The sequence below is a fragment of the Momordica charantia genome (assembly GCF_013281855.1).
Source record: "Momordica charantia cultivar OHB3-1 chromosome 4 unlocalized genomic scaffold, Mcharantia_2.0 BLBB01000004.1, whole genome shotgun sequence".
Taxonomy (NCBI): domain Eukaryota; kingdom Viridiplantae; phylum Streptophyta; class Magnoliopsida; order Cucurbitales; family Cucurbitaceae; genus Momordica; species Momordica charantia.
The window spans coordinates 10,845,775-10,861,893 of record NW_028275162.1 but is presented as its reverse complement, the minus strand read 5'-3'; the positions used below and the strand labels follow the sequence as shown (position 1 = coordinate 10,861,893).

The window sequence follows — 16,119 nt, the reverse complement described above, 5'->3', positions numbered from 1 at the left end:
AATTATTTTGTTTCCAACTCTCCTGTGAATGCTTTAGTTCTTATCATTATAAATTATGTTCTTTCTGCTTATCTTGATTGATATAATTTATCCATTTGATTTTCTTGCTGGTTACTTATTTAAATCACATTAGTTAGAATTTAATTCTGAAAAGGTTAGAATCAAATGGATTTCATCAAGGTAAAACAAGAAGTTACTTAGAAATAAGAACTAAAACAAGATCCTAGACATAGGTTCTCTTGCCCGTTAAACATAAGTTGGAGTTTGATTTATTTAGGATTCAAGGGTTTCATAAACATATGTAAATGCTAGCATAAGCTTTTAAACAAACTAAAAGCGGTATGGAACAGGAGTTGAACCAATTTGCATAAATTGAGCATAATTACGGGCACATTTGGTAGGCGTAATTCATTTTTTTAGAACTAAACCATAGTAGGGGGTTGGCTTTGTAAAATCTATTTTTCCTTGTGTTTTTAAATTGTGTTCCCCAACAAATTCACCAATTTTTATCCCCACTACAACAAATTTGGTTTTTAATAACGGGCAATACGGTCAAGTGACCATAATCTATTCGAGTGTCATTGTTTCTTTTTCAATGACGGACGATTTTAATGATTGACATTACCCGTCATGAAAAATTTTGTTTTTATGATGGACATGCCGGTCATGAAAGGGTAATAACCATGACGGGCAATGGCCAATATCTTTACGAGTGTTGTTGTTTATTTTCATTTTTTCATGATGGTTGTGGCCAGTCATTGTATGTTCGTCATTGTTTGTGCATCATTGTATGTTTGTCATTGTTTATACGTCATTGTTGGTACATCATTGTTTATACGTCATGAAATGACTATATTTAATGATGGACATTGACTGTCATTATTACATGCATAATTTAATTAAAAAGATAGTGGCTAACCAACCATATATCCTTCAAACCTATTGACAAAATAATATCTTAATATTGCAACCAAAATTATGGTACTGCATAACATATTAGTTTTGGATTATCAACGTCAACGAAGCAATACAAAGAACAATAATAAAAACTATCATAGATATCACATTAGTCCAAGTGCTAAACTAAAAGAACAAGAAAGCACCAACCAAGATATAACCTTCAAAACCATCGAGATTTAAACATATACAAGACTATTGACCTAGAATATTTCAATGATTTAAAAAGTTATCAAATTGATGTTTTCAATATTCAACCATTTAAAAAGTTAATACATTGCTGCTAGAAGTGATCCTAACAAGGCTTAATAAAATCCAAAATAGGATGACAACTTACACCATAATATTAGTTCCTTTATCTATCAAGGCTCAATGTCAACACCCCAAAAGTATGTGCCCATATTCAAATTAGAAAAAACAAAGCAACAATCTCAGACTCGTACAACTATAAAATTTACAGTGTCAACCAGAAAAAGAAATAGAAGGGAAAAAAGTGAAATGAAACTACAAATGGAGAATACTTGTCAAAAGTTGCCTTCATTAGTAGGAGATATTGCTAGTATGATGCCATTAGGAATTCTTTTCCCTAATCACTGTCTGATTCCAACTATCCCACTGTCTGGGTTGGGTCCATTATTATTCTCTACCTCTAGACTAGCCAAAGATAAAGTTGTAAGCCATGCTCAAAGTCTATGGATGGATTTTGACTCACAAAATGCAAATGATGTGATGAAGTTTAACCTGGGTAGTTCTGAAATGGTGATAGCCATGAAGCTCATTGCCATGATTCAACCATATCCTCTACTTCATCTGAGCCTTGAAACTTTATGATTTCTCATGGAGAGGTGAATCTTGAGGCTAACAGCATGTGATTTGCCTTTGAGCTTTACATGAATCTCCATCTCTCTAAAACAATAGCACTATTTTTGTGCAGTTCAACTCCACTTTAGGTAACTTCTTTCACGCCAACTTAATACATTTCCAAAACTATCTGCACAAGATACAACAGAGAGAAAGAAAACTGATGAAAGTTCGCCCAATGGAAGCGAGCTTAGTATAATATTCTTGCTTCCCACTCTTCAATTGTTCTAAATTAAAAAAAAAAAAGGTTTGAAAGCCATCCCAGACAACCCTAACTTATTATAAAATAAATAAGGTCTCAAGAAGTAGAAATTTCAATATAGAAAATTTCACCTTGAAATATCATCAATACGTGTAGCAAGCAGATTTGCAAATAGATCGATACCAGGCTCTAAATTTAGATACTGCATGTGTAAAATTGTGTGGTTAACAAAATTTTCCTTCTTTTTTCTACTTTTTTATCTTTGTTTAATTTACTTTTTAAAAAAGACATAGAAATAGGTTTGAGCTAATTGGAAAAATATAAATATCCAAAATATACTTGCACAAGATAATATTGAAGCAAAAGTATTGAGAATATCAAATTATAATGCCTAAGAAGACTAATTTACTCCCTTACTTGAACAAGATCTATTTTAATTTACCAATTGTGCCTCTATAACCTTGAGTTCAAAAGAGATTATTAGCTAACTTTAATGGTGAAATCCCATATAGAATAGGTAATAAACAGAAGTTAAATAACGTTGGGTAAAGTTTTCCTACACAAGTTAAACAACACATCAGACCTCAATAAGTGATTGATTTTAATATTTCACTGACTGAAGAACTATGCAAGACCATTAATATTGGAATCCATTTGAAGACATTAAAAGCCTTCATCGGAGATCGACGGGAAACAGGGCAGCTTAAGAGACGAGCTGCGCACTACTTACTGATGGACGAAAAGTTATACAACAGAGGGTACTGTTCGCTTCCTCACAAATAGGAGAAAGTTAGTGCAAGTATACACTACATAATCCATTGTAGCATAAAAACAAGGTCATCTCCTCAAGGAATTAGACTAGGATTTGATTCCGTGATTTCAAAATACTAAAATAAAAAAAAATGGTTTAATCAAAGTGTTGTATTAAAATTAAATTTAAAACATAAAACAATAGATTAGAACATAACAGAGAATTCTAAGCAAGTCTTCTGGAGCATCTAACATAGAAAACACAGAAGTCACAAAGAAGAAAACACCTAATGCTAGCTATGTTATAACAATTCAAAGATACTGAATGCCCAGACCGTCATGGTTCTCCCCCGAGATACCCAAATTTTCGTCGTATTCAAAACAATCAATCACATCAACCTATAGGCACAGTAGGGTGAACCTCATCCCTGAGTATTCACCATCCTACTTCAAAGAGAGGAATCTACAACTAATAGAAGCAATCACACTCAACAAGGACTCTCTCGAGCCTCAAGCAAGCAAACATACTAAATAGGTTGGTCAAACGCATTCAGTGAGATGAAAGAATAAGCACACTTCTATTAAATCAGTATTCAAGGTCACTAACACATAGCAACAACCAAGGCTACAACGAGCGCTCATCCCTCCCAAAGGTGGAGTTTAGGTCATAACGGAAAACATAAAAGAAACGAAAAATACATAAGCAGGCTTCATCGTTGAAGTAGACAACAGAAAGTTGGGAGCTTCTTTAAGAGAAGAAACTGACCCACAAGAAAACAACCTCATGTGCATCAAGGAGACTAAACACTAAGAGGACCAACCATGAGGTTGCAAGCCAAAAAGGTGCAAAACTCCATCAACAAGCAAATTCAAAACTTACTTCTTACGGCCAAGCTAGAGTGCAACAAAGAGGAAGGAGATCTCCACTTTAACATTTGGAATGTTAAGCTTAAGGAGGAAGAATGACATATTGAGAAAGAAGCTACAAGCCAAATTGGAATACCCAAAGTTGAAGATTCCATTTTAAATATTATTTAGGGTTTATTAGAGTTTAAACCTTAAATTTTGTGTTTCTTTGTAATTCTTGTTTTACCCTTCCTTTGGACTCAATTTGTAACTTTTGTAATTGCCTTTAGGCCTAAGTGCAAGGTTTTGTAGCTTAGTTATTTCCCTTTATTAGTTTAGTCTAGGTTTAGATAAAAGTTTTTTCCTTTTACTTTTATGGAATTTTAAGATGCCTATATAAAGGCTTCTTCTTGTACATTTAGGAGGTTGGATTATTGATGAATGAAAATAGCCTTTGGGCTTTATTCTGTGCTCCCAAAACCGTGAGCATTTGGTGCATCTTGATCCAGTTGCACAAAAACACTTGAAACATGCAAGTTTAGGTTGGTCATAAAACTTGTGAAGTGTTTCACATTGGATCTAGAACAAGTTCTCTGTATCCAAAGTCATGATCTTCAAGGTAAGTCCCTTCTTCTTCCCCTCAGGTGATTCTTTGTGTGTGTACTAGGTGTTACCGTGTGTGTTTAGGAGGTGCTTGGTCTTACAAGGGTTATTGCCTAAGCCACTTGTTTTAGGGTTGAGTATATCACAACCACTCTTCTCATCTCATTCTTCAATGAAAAGATGGTGACAAGAAGGGAATGTTCTCTGAAATCGACGATTCCAAAATGGATCTTTATTTTATCCCCTCCCCCCTCCCCCTTACGGCTACGGTATATTTTCCTTATATATTGGGTGCTTAAAATTTAGGGCACCATTTCGAAGTTGTACAGACGTGGTAAAAATCAGATGTAGTGGGTTACTGTGTGGTCACACGTGCTAGGGCATCCGAGCGACATTAGGCTCCAGTATAGATGCCTCTTTCGACCACGCTCCAGCAACACTCTCATAACCTTGGTAGCACTTCCTGCGTAAAACATCAATAATTGAGCATAATTCATTCCATTTGAGGAAATTAAGAATTTTAACAGTTTAGGGACCTCATAACCAAATAATTTCCCATGTTTTCCATGGTTTCTTAACAAGGATCCTCGCATTTCCACACAATTAATACACAAATTAGACCACAAAACACTCTCTTATGAAGAGTTATCAGGTACTAGTTACCACTGTAAAGATGCCCTAGATCTAACTGAATCAGACTATGTGCTCAAAGCAGTTCAGTGATGTACTCAACCCTACCACAAGTGGCTTAGGCAACCTTTGTAAGAACCAGCACCTCCTAAACACACACGGCAACACCTAATACACACAAATAATCACCCAAGGGGAAGAAGAAGGGACTTACCTTGAAGGTCAAGGCTTTGGATATAGGGAACTTGTTCTAGATCAAAAGTGAAACACTCCACAAATTTGATGACCAACCTAAACTTGCATGTTTCAAGGGTTTTTTGCAACTAGATCAATATGCACCAAATGTTCATGGTTTTGGAGCAAAGAAGAAAGCTCATGGGCTATTTTCATTCATCAATAATCCAACCTCCTAAATGTACAAAAACAAGCCTTTACATAGACATCTTGAAATTCCATAAAAGTAAAAGGAAAAGTCTTTTTTCTAAACCTAGACTAAACTAATAAAGAGACATAACTAAGGTACAAAACCTTGCACTTGGGCCTAAAGGCAATTACATAAGTTACAAATTGAGTCCAAAGAAAAGGTAAAACAAGAATTACAAAAAAAAAACACAAAATTTAAGGTTTGAACTCTAAATAAACCCTAAATAATATTTAAAATGGCGTCTTCCACTTTGGGTATTCCAATTTATCTTATAGCTTCTTTCTCAATATGTCATTCTTCCTCCTTAAGATTAACATTCCAAATGTTAAAGTGGAGATCTTCTTCCTCTTTGTTGCACTCTAGCTTGGTCATAAGAAGTAAGTTGTGAACTTGCTTGTTTATGTAGTCTTGCATCTTTTTGCCTTGCAACCTCTTGATCGGTCTTCTTGACAGTGTTTCGTCTCCTTGATGTACGTCATCCCCTCTGTAGAGACTAAGGTTGGAGAGAATCCAATGTTCTGTATTCTCATTATTAAAGTCTATATATATAGACAAATATACAAGGTTGACCTAATCCTATAAGGAGAAGGTAAATGACAAATTAATATTAATACAAGAATATAAAATATACTAATATATACTCTAACACTCCCCCTCAAGTTGGTGCATATATGTTAATCATGCCCAACTTGTTAGACAAATAATCTATTCGTGCTCCATTCAATGCTTTAGTAAAGATATCTCCTAGCTGCTCTCCAGTCTTCACATACCCTGTAGCCACCAATCCTTGCTGTATTTTCTCACGTACATAATGACAATCAACTTCAATGTGTTTGGTTCGTTCACGAAATACTGGATTAGATGCAATATGAAGAGCTGCTTGATTATCACACCAAAGTTTCATTGGAGTGGTGATGCCAAATTCCAATTCAGTCAGAAGCTGATGTATCCATACTAATTCACACACCGACTGTGCCATAGCTCTATATTCTGATTCAGCACTCGAACGCGACACCACGTTTTGTTTCTTACTTTTCCAAGAAACTAAATTACCTCCGACAAATACACAATATCCTGAGGTTGATCTTCTATCTTCCTTAGAACCTGCCCAATCAGCATCTGAAAAACATTCAATATTAAGATGACCATGATATTTATATAACAAATCACGTCCAGGAGCACCTTTCAAATAACATAAAATATGTTCCAATGCGATCCAATGGTCAGTCGTAGGAGAACTCATAAACTGACTCATAATACTAACTGGATAAGCTATGTCTGGCCTCGTAACCGTAAGATAATTCAACTTCCCTACTAATCTCCTATACTTCTCAGGATCTTTCAACAACTCCCCTTCCTTTGTAAGTTGTAAATTAGGTATCATTGGGGTACTACGCGGCTTAGCAGCTAACTTTCCTATTTCAGTCAACAGGTCAAGTACATATTTCCAAACCATGCTCGTGGACTTTGTTTCAACCCATATATGGATTTACGAAGACGACATACCTTTCCATTCTCCCCCTGAGCAACAAACCCTGGTGGTTGCTCCATATACACTTCCTCTTGAAGATCACCATGGAGGAAGGCATTTTAATATCAAGCTGATGTAACGGCCAATGGTGAATAGATGCCAAGGAAATGAATAACCTAACAGAAGTCAATTTAGCAACCGGAGAAAAAGTATCACTATAATCAATTCCATAAGTCTGCGCGTATCCTTTAGCAACAAGGCGAGCTTTCAAACGGGCAATGGATCCATCAGGATGAACTTTAACAGCAAACACCCATTTACAACCGATAGGTTTTTTCTGCAGGAAGAGACACTAAATCCCAAGTACCATTGTCATTTAAGGCAGTCATTTCCTCCAACATAGCAGCTCGCCAACCAGGATGAGACAAAGCTTCATGAACAGTTTTAGGAACAGATACAGACTCAAGGGATGCAAGAAACGAACAAGTAGGTGAGGACAAATGGTTATATGAGACAAAAGAAGAAACAGGATAAGTACATTTACGCTTACCTTTTCTAAGAGCAATTGGAAGGTCATCACTTATTCCTGGATCCTCGGGCGAAGAAGCTGCTGGTATAGGGCATGAGTTCGTAGGAGGTTGCCGACGAGAATAAACTTGAGTAATGGTGGGAATAGAAGGATCAGGCACATAGGAAGATGTATTGCTAGGAAGCTCTTCAGTGGAAGGAGAGACAATGAAATATACAAGAAAGTCATCATCTTCTTGTGAACTCTCCCCCTGACTGGTACTCAAAGATGATGAAAAAGGAGTATTTTCAAAGAATGTAACGTCGGAAGAGACAATATATCTATTGAGATCAGGACAATAACATCGATACCCTTTTTGAACACGAGAATAACCAAGGAAAATGCATTTCAAGGACTTAGGGTCCAATTTGGTGAGCTGAGGGCGAACATCACGAACAAAACAGGTGCAACCAAATATTTTAGGCTTAATAGGAAATAAAGGTTGCATAGGATATAGAGTACGATAAGGTATTTCACCCTTAAGAACTGATGAAGGCATGCGATTAATCAGGAAGCAAGCCGTCGAAATAGCATCGGCCCAAAAATATTTTGGAACATGCATTCGAAACATTAAGGCCCTTGCTGTTTCGAGAAGATGTCTATTTTTTCTTTCTGCAACTCCATTTTGAGACGGAGTATCGACACAAGAGGATTGGTGAAGAATACCATATTCACTCAAATAAGAGCCAAGAGCTCCAGAAAAATATTCTTTAGCATTATCACTTCGTAGAACTTTAAGAGAGCCACCAAATTGAGTTCGAATTTCAGCATGAAAGTTACGAAAATGAGAAAGTAACTCAGAACGATGTTTCATTAAATATAACCAACTTACACGGGAAAAATCATCGACAAAGGTAACAAAGTACCGAAACCCACCTTTGGACTCAATAGGACATGGACCCCAAACATCAGAATGAACTAATTCAAAAAAGGTAGTAGCTCGTTTATTTACTCTAGGATACAAACTAAGACGACGAAACTTAGCAAATTGACATGACTCACAATCTAAAGAATGCAAGCTATGAAATTGAGGACGAAGACTCTTTAACATGGGGAGAGATGGATGACCCAAACGACAATGTTCTTCGAAAGGAGTTGGCACTCGAGTGCAAACAGTGGCTGTAGGTATTTGTGTATCAAACGTGTAGAGGCCATTGGATTCACGCCCTTTACCAATAGTCTTCTTCGTCGTAAGATCCTGAAATAGGCAATAACCAGGGATGAATAAGACACAACAATTAAGATCACGAGTGAGTTTACTAACAGAGATCAAATTAAAAGAAAATTGTGGTAAATTTAAAACAGATGTTAGTGAAAGGGATGTGGAAAGATGAACTGTGCCAGAGCCAAGAACAGGAGAAGTTGTGCCATTTGCTATGGTAACATCAGGCAAAGATGCAGATGGGAAGAAATTAGCAAATAAGTTAGGATTACCTGACATATGATTTGTCGCACCAGAGTCAATGACCCATTTTGATGTGGAGGAAATAAGACATTTACTGGTGTTACCTGACTCAGCGATGGCGATAATCGGATTAGAGGACGATGCCGTCAATGACTCTTGATACTGTTGGAACTTAGCAAATTCTTCCGCAGGAATTGTAACTAACTTGCCAGCATTATCAGGAGTAGATGCAACATGGGCAGACTGTGTTTTCTGACCTCTATTCAATAGCTTTATACATTCTCGTTTTGTATGACCAGGCTTATGGCAATAATTGCAAAAAATAATATCTCCTGAATTTTACCTTGGGGCACTAGAACGTTGAGCGTTCGAAGTCGTGGAATTCCCTTGGTAGGTATTACCTCTGTTTGCATTTGTACTACGTCCAACCAAAGCACTATTAGACTGAGATGACAAGACGGGTTGTGACTTCTCAACTCGAAGTACTTGAGTGTATGCCTCCTCTAAAGCTGGAATTTCCGAACCAGAGAGAAATTGGTCTTTGGCCACATCAAATCTAGGTGGAAGACCAAGAAGAAAACTGATAACTGCTAGTTGTTCGCGTTGGGCAAGCCGAACTTTTGCATCATTACTATCTAGGAGTAATGCATTAAACTCTGCGTAAATTCTTTTGTGTTCCATAAAGTAATTTGTAAGAGATTGGTCACCAAACTCAGGTTGGTAGAAGCGCTTGCAGATTTCAAATATTCGACTAACATTTCCTTTTCCAGAATAAAGGAATTCTAAATATTTAAGTAACTTTTAACATACTCACATTCATTGACCAAGCCAATAATGTCACCCTCGATCGAATTCTTGATCTGCAGAACCAGTCGAGCATCATCCCGTAACCAAGCTTTCTTGCTCTCATCCTTAGGCGGATCCTCAATTATGTGATCGTCCATATCAATACTTCGCAAAAAAAGACGAACATTGATTTTCCATGAAGAATAGTTTGATCCATTCAACTTGTGTTCTATGATTTTTGATATCATTGGGATCACCTCAGAAGTTACGATTGATTTCTTCTCAGCCATAACAAACAAGCGAACTTATTTGAACAAAACGACAGAACCAAATCAAACCACTTGAACCAAACAAAACAGGCGGCGGCGGCGGCGGTCGGCGGTGGTGTTGGATAGCAATGAACAAAAAATCCTAAGGCACAAAACCCTAATGGGCACAAAACCCTAATGGGCGCAAAACCCTAATGGGCATCAAAACCCTAATGGGCAAGAAACCTAAAAAACCTAGAGCTCTAATACCATGTAGAGACTAAGGTTGGAAAGAATCCAATGTTCTCTATTCTCATTATTAAAGTCTATATATATAGACAAATATACAAGGTTGACCTAATCCTATAAGGAGAAGGTAAATGACAAATTAATATTAATACAAGAATATAAAATATACTAATATATACTCTAACACCCTCCTTCTTGAAGAGGATTCATCCTCGAATCAAAGTCATTCCCTACGTCAAAAGGGCTAAGGTCAACTACATTGAAGGTAGAATCAACTCCATACTTAGCTTGGAGGTCTAGCTTTTATGCGTTATCATTTATTCCCTCAAGCACTTGGTATGGTCCACCACCCTTTGGATTTAGCTTGGTGCTCCTCTTATTGGGAAATATTTCTTTCTTTAGATGAAGCCACACCCAATCTTCATTCTTGAAGATCATTGGCTTGCGGTTTTTGTTGACCTTTGAAGCTATCTTCAAATTGTTCTTTTCAATCCTCTCCTTCATTTCTTGGTGAAGTCGTTGCATCATTGCTACTTTTTCCTCGGCTTCAACACTAGCATACTCATTAGATGGTAAAGATATTAAATTAAGAGGAGTCAAGGGGTTAAAACCATAAACAACTTCAAAAGGGGAACGTTGAGTTGTGCTATGCATGGCTCGGTTGTAAGCAAATCCAACAAAGGTAAACAATCCTCCCAATTAGTTAAATTCTTGTTTATAACTGCTTTCGGATTGTGACTATTGTTCTATTAATGACTTCAGTTTGCCCATCAGTTTGGGGTGACATGTGGTTGAACATAAAAGTTTAGTCCCCAATTTACTTCATAATACTCTCCAAAAGTGGCTAAAATTTTTTACATATCTATCACTAACAATAGTTATAGGAATGACATGTAGCCTAACCGCTTCTTTAAAGAATAAATCGGCCATATACTTAACATGATTTGTTTTTGCACAAGGTATGAAATAAGTCATTTTGCTAAGCCTATCTACCACAACAAAGACACTATCTGATGTGATCATAATTGGCCTCAAGTCCTTGGAATCAAGTCAAGCCAAGAGGAGAGCTCGACCACATGTAAAATCGTCACAATGTGCGTGCCTACGCTACAAATGATTGGCTAACCTCACAAGACGCTGCCCCATGCGCGTCTGCCAATGTCCAGCCCGCACCCCCACTTGTCGATAGCACCCACGCCCGCCCACCAGCATCTAGCCCGCGTCCCCACCTGTCGACATCACCCACACGCGCCCTTGTCCTGCCAGCTCCAGCGCGCCCTTGCCATGTTAACCTCACAAGAGGCCAGCGTCCCCGTCGGCACGCGCGCCCACCAGATGCATGTCCATCGCGCGGCTCCCGAACGCCCACACCGCGCGCCCCTACCGCTTGCCCATGTCGTGCCACCGCATTCCCATGCGCGCCAACTACCATGCCAGCTTCACAACGCCACATGCGCACGCTTGCTTGCCTAAGCGCTTGCGCGCCCTTTGACCACCAGCACCCATGTGCGCCGCCCTGCATCTCCGCACGCTTCATGCCCCTGAGCACCCCACAACGCCCGCATCGCCGCCCATGCGTGTGCTCACCAACGCCAGCTTCCTTGCGCGCGCGCCACAACCCCGAGGACACCTCCACCATTGCCAGTTCAAGTTATCTTTTGTCTCGAGCAAGAAAAGGTATGCGCCAATGCAATAGTTCAAGGCAGGCAGATAAGGGCAGGTAGTAAAGGCAATCACATAAGCAGGGGATAGGCCTCCAATTCAAATTACAAGAGTTGATGTTGTCCCCCCACTCTCCACCCCTCCATGGGTGCCCCCAACTTGCCTTGTCACCCACTCCTCCCATTTAAGGAATAGATTTCCTTTTGATTTTGGATTATTTGATGGGGGTTGATTTTGTTTAATTTTTTTTATTTAACAATTTTAAATTTCATCTTTCGACAAGTTTTAGACATTTTAGGAATTTATCATTTTTAATTTTCTTTTTAATTTTGTGTTTTTCCTTGAAATGCCAAGGGCCTTGGCCTATATATAGGCGTGTCCCCCTCATGGTTGAGGTACCTATCTTTTGAATGACATTTTGAATAAAAACTTAGAGAGTTTTTCCCTTGCCTTGTGCAAATCCCTCCCTTAAATTTTGAATCCCTTTGTGTGGTTGAACTTAGACTTTCGTATTTGAACCCCTTAGAGCATGCTTGTCTAATTGGTCGTCAAACTCGTGGAGTGTTTCCGACCTCGAGCATAGTGAGTAATCTGTCTGCTTAAGGTAGAGACTGCAAAGGTAATCCTTCTAACTCTTAGCCTTTCGATTCGAACCATCTCTACGATTAGATTCAAGTGGCTTTGGCTCGAGTAGCTCAATACTCTTGGGTTGTCGCATATCATTTGGTATCAGAGCTTAGGCTCTAGACCGGGATACATGTTTATTTTCTATCTTTAAATTTCAGTCTTATCTTTACATACCCTTTATCGAAAATCTCACAAAAATTCATCTATTGTTTTCGTCTTCCGCGAGCCAACTTTGTCTCATTATTGCAAAGAATGTTTTATTTAAAAAATTTGCTTTAAAGTATCCAAAACTTGTTTCTTTTTGTTCTACACCTTAAAGTTTTCCAACAAACCAAGTTTCACTTTAATTCGAGCCCTATAGTGAAAGTTATCAACTTTTCTTCGAAGCCCAGATTTTGAGAGAAACCTGCAGAGAGCACAAACCCAGAGCCAACTTCTAAAATTCATAACTTTTTGCTCAGAAGTCCAAATTTAGTGAAATTGATGTCATGCGAAAGATATCTGCGTTAGCTTTCTATAGAGCCTAGAATCGATAATTTTCAATATGTGATTTGGAAGTTATCTAGTTTTTCGTCCCCACTGTTTTTCTGGAAATCCTGCAGCCACCGAGAAAATCTAGTCCCAAATTTGACGATTCATATCTTGCTGACCTTTTTGCTGAATATAGATTGAGGTCTGTAGTAGAAGTTATCAGCGTAAGAAGAGAAAGTGTCAAAGCAGAAAACTTTCCATATTTGAAGCTGGACGTTTTTGGAGAAAATCTTTGGGCCATTAAATCTTGTCCAAATCGATTTCTTTTTGGCAAGTAATCCTAACATTGATTATATTTTAATTTAAAAATATTCTTGGATTATTTTGACTCATTTGGACAGCCCAAAAGAAGGAGGACAGCCGCATAACCCACTGAGCCACCCGAGACAGACCACTTGTGTACTCCAGAATTTTCTTTGAAAGAGCAGCCCCCTCCAACGAATTCCAAACCTTTTAGCAGTGCACGTACATCAAGTACACTTGTTATGCTAACATTTACCACTGATTAGAGCCCCATCCGAGTTGTATAGATCACACACCTTTCACCCAAAGTTACCCTATTTACCTCAAAGGCTACTGTTTTATTGGTAAGTGTTATTTTGTGTGTGTTTGCACAACAAATTGGATTTTGTACATCTTTTTAGTTTATTTTTTGATTTTAATGATTTCATTTGCACAGTTTTCTTTGTTTATCTTTGACACCAATCTGTACATTGTTGTTGAGTCCATAGAACCGAGAGCATTAGGCTCAATGTATCTTCTATCTTGTCTTGTTTGTAACTTGTCTCATACTTCTTCATTACCATTTGGTATCATTTGGCATCTTTTGTTTCTTAATATCATTTGGTATTTGTTTGCCACCATTTGATTCTTGTCTTTGGTATCATCCATACCATTGACTCCTTAGTAAAAAAAAAGAAAGAGAATATTTTTTCAAGGTTGCTTATAGGCTTATACTCCCTTGCTCCAAGACCGATTCGCCACGAGCATTCAAGTGAGCATCTCCAAAGGGTATACACATCAACACCCACCCTACCAAAGGAGAGGAAGCCGAGAGGATAAGTAAGGGAGTGGGAGCAAATTTTTTTTGTTTATACTAACCTTTACTTGTGTAGTGATGGCAACACGAGGCAAATCTCAAGAAGGAAAACAAGTCCACGATGCGAGAATTATAATAACCATGTCTTTAATGTAAGTCATCAAATGAGGAAAGATCACCATACTAGTGGCTACCTTGGACACTCAACCCATAAACTTCCGACTTTCCATGGAAGTTCGAAGCCACAAGAATTGGGAGGACCAAGTCGAGAGCATCTTTGCAAAACACCATTGGAGTGAAAGCATCAAGGTAAATCTTATTTTCACTTGTTTTAAAGATTATGCTATAACGTGGTGGGATGCTTTGTTTTTTCATAAGGAAAAAAAGTTAGAAAGTCGAATCACCTCATGGAGAGAACTCAAGCCATTAATGAGGAGATAGTTTGCTTCTAAGTCTTTAGTCAAGTTGAAAAACTTGAGATAAAGGGACAAAAGTGTTAAAGCCTACTATGATGAGATGTGCTCATTGCTTGAGGAGCTTAACGTTTATAAAGATGAGGAGATCACCATGGATCGATTCTACAATGGACTCAATGGAGAGATTGTCAAGGTGATTGTGGAAAGAGAAGAAATTCGACCTTGTACTAGGTTGGAGGAAATGTTATGCCTTGCTAAGAGTATTGAAAGAAGGCATCAACAAGAATCTACAAGGTATGTTAACCCTAAACCTATTCCTCGTGTAATTCCAAATTTTGGAAATGTTAGTGTACTTACTTTAGTCCCAATGGTAGAAATTAATGAGCATGATATACTTTATGGAACTGTGTATGGAATATCCACTACTAGTACTAGAGAAGTATTCCATGACTTAATTTCTATTAATAAGGACAAAGGTAAGATGATTGATGAAATGCTTTGTGATAATATGCATGTTGATCATATTTCATTAGATTACAAAGTATTATATGATTGTATGCCTTGTGTTGAAAAGGAAGGTAATGTGATTGAAGATGAAACACTTTATGAATCAATACTTGAAAATCCTATTCTAATTGATTACAAGTTGTTGCATAAGACTTTACCTATTGTTGAGGAAGAATGTGGTGAGAAAGAAGAAGACATGCTTTGTGAAACCATGCATGAAATTTATATTCCCATTAGTAACAAAGTAGTGCATGAAGTTCATGAGAATGAGAGTAGTATGGTAGAAAAGTGATTCATAGTGATTCTATGCACAACATTCTTAATTGTTTAGATCACAAAGATTCTTTTGATTGTGAAATACCTACTCTTGGACCATTAATACATGAAGAAATATTTGTGGATACATGTGAGCCGAGGAAAGTGAAAGAAAAAGAGGAAGAGAAGAGAAAAGAGTATGCGGAGAAAGAGAGCAAGATCCAACATTTTTGGCCTTACAAATCCAATCTCATGGAAGTATTACATAAGGATCCCTATCTACAAGCTAACATGTTATACCCTAGTGCTTGTACTCTTTTGAGATTTTTGCAAGAACTTTCAACTCTTAAACGAAATCATGATCGAATACAAGGAGAGTTGAAAGCCATGGAGGTTCATGACCAAAAGGAGCTTAAAGAACTCACCATACAATCATCTCATGACTTTAAGATCGCCCCACAAGGTAAGTATGAATTTAATCTTAAAGTTGTTACTAACTTGAATTCTCTTTGTGGTAATTTTCTGGACTTACATAAAGAAGAAATCCAAATGATGGGATGGAGCCAAATGGAAGAAGTTGTGGAGCCAAAGTCAAACTTATCCAAGTTTGAAAATTTTAGACTGAATCTAAAGGAAAGGAAATTCCTTACATATGCTAAATAATTCTACCTTATGTTTGAACCAAGGAGAAGAATTTCTTTCTAAGTGCTAGCAATAATGCACGATGATGACTACAAGATAGCACTTCAAGGTGAGTATAGTATGGTATGTTCGAAATTGTCACTAATTAGGTTACTTTCTTTTGTATGTGACATTAATGATTCGAGGACGAATCCTTTTCAAGGAGGAGATGATGCGATCATAATTGGCCTCAAGTCCTTGGAATCAAGTCAAGCCAAGAGGAGAGCTCAACCGCACATAAAATGCCAACAACGTGTGTGCCTACGGCACCAACGATGGGCTAACATCATAAGACGTTGCCCCGTGCGCGCCCACCACTGACAGCGCCAACGCACGCCCTTGTCCTACCAGCACACGCGCACCCTTGCCATGCTAACCTCACAAGAGGCCAGCGCCCCCGC

At 37.9% G+C, this 16,119-nt stretch overlaps 1 pseudogene; it reads right to left on the bottom strand.

Annotated features, from left to right (window-relative positions):
* Positions 1 to 5,765: 5,765 nt before the first annotated feature.
* On the bottom strand, positions 5,766 to 6,684 carry LOC148211787 (secreted RxLR effector protein 161 pseudogene; annotated as a pseudogene).
* Between the last annotated feature and the right edge of the window lie 9,435 nt (positions 6,685 to 16,119).